Here is a 1,734-nt window from a genome sequence, read left to right as displayed (position 1 = left end):
AACTTTACAACCTGGCATGGCAAATCCAAATATGCCCCCACGAGAATATCAGTTGGCAGTGATTGATTTAAAGGACTCTTTCTTCTCTATCCCTCTGGATCCAGCAGACAGGGAACGGTTTGCTTTTACATTGCCAGCATATAACAATTCGCAGCCCACCCAGCGATATCAGTGGGTTGTCCTGCCTCAGGGCATGTGGAACTCCCCTACACTTTGTCAACATTTTGTGGATGAAGCATTGAAACCTTTCCGCATGCGCCACCTAGAGGACAAGCCTTTGTGGGTTCCAGCTCAATGCGTGCAGCCATGGCGAGTCCCTTCAATTGCGGAAGTGCCTTCCCCACCATCTGCCTTGCCATCCTTTGCTGCACCGTTATACAAGGAAGAGAAGCAGACGACCCAGTCCAGTTGAAACCACCATATTTCACCTTATCAGCTGGCAAGCCGCTGTCATCAGAATCCTACTCTGGCTGGCAGCATCCATGGCTCAGCCACTCTCGAACTATAAGAACAGCTTTGTTGAATAAGACTTTTAGGGGAGAAAATTATCATAAGATATGGAGGAATAATATTTTTGTGCAAGATATGATTAAGTTTTATTGCATGCTTCTAAATGTTGGGTGTGTATGCCTGCCCCCATTTGTTTTCAAATTAGAGAGGGGAAAGAATCATGGGGCATATAGCCAAACTGTCAATATACATTGAAATTCACTTTTAATAGCTCTTGTTCTCTTACAGGAACATACAGTGACCAATCTCAGTGCTATAGGAGTGACAGTGCATGGCTATAAACTGGAAAGGAAGCCTACCATGCAGCTTGGAATCAGAATTCTTATATTCTTGGCTTCCGGATGGAAGTTGGCTTCGACATTTATTGATTTTAGTGATCATTATAGTAGTTATTTGCATTATTTTGTGTTGCTATATACAATGTATTCCTTCTTTAATTTCTATGTGTACTGCATGGTTCTCCAGTCCGCGGCCCGCATCCGGTTTCATATTGGAACGGACATTTATGGCTCTGATTAATAAAATAAAGAAAGAGGGCATGTGGGAGTCATAAAGCCATGGCAGAGGTTTGTAAATACTGCAGGGTACCTCCGGACCTCGTGACCAGCACTCTGAGCTTTACAATGTATTGGAATGTAATGATGGGGGCAATAAAAGCTTGGCCGGATGTAGGTAACATGAGATTGGCAAACGGCCATGTTGGAATTCAGTGCCGGTCAGAGGTATGTGCCTATCTCTCCAGGCACCGGCTGAATTCTTTTGACCTCCCTCCGGCGACTCCCGGCAGGAAAAACACACGAGGTCCGTTCCGGCGATTTTCCTCAGGCTGTGAGAAAAACACACCAACTGCTTCTCCTCCTCCCTGCTCCCTGCATATCCCCAGGGAGGGGAATCAGACTCAGACAGAAATGTATCTTACATGCTTTTATTCCTGTCTTTAGCAGTCATACAGTGAAAGATGTCCGCTCTCTTCAACAAACAGAGAGAAACTCCAAACTCCACCCATGTACATCCTGTACAGGTCATATGACACACACTGAGCTCACATCCTGTGCTCAATAAGGAGAATGGACTGCCCCTTTGTTTCCATGGCAACAGTCACATACATCCTGTCTGGCTTTGCAGCCACAAGCAGCTGACTGAGCTGCTGGGGCCTTTGCTTGCTGCAGCATTGCTGCTTTAGAATAACAGGCCATGCAGCTGGACAGAACAAAGGAGAATAAA

At 45.7% G+C, this 1,734-nt stretch overlaps 1 long non-coding RNA gene across 1 annotated transcript; it reads left to right on the top strand.

The window, feature by feature from the left end:
- Nucleotides 1-266: 266 nt before the first annotated feature.
- LOC307225539 lies at nucleotides 267-911 on the top strand. The gene is made up of 2 exons (XR_013843059.1): nucleotides 267-747; nucleotides 779-911. It is a non-coding gene; the product is annotated as an uncharacterized lncRNA (long non-coding RNA).
- The last annotated feature ends 823 nt before the right edge of the window (nucleotides 912-1,734 follow it).

The sequence above is a fragment of the Podarcis cretensis genome (assembly GCF_951804945.1).
Source record: "Podarcis cretensis genome assembly, chromosome: 10".
In the NCBI taxonomy this organism is placed as follows: Eukaryota; Metazoa; Chordata; class Lepidosauria; order Squamata; family Lacertidae; genus Podarcis; species Podarcis cretensis.
Note: the sequence above shows the minus strand (reverse complement) of the source record. Positions and strands in the feature narration are given on the sequence as shown.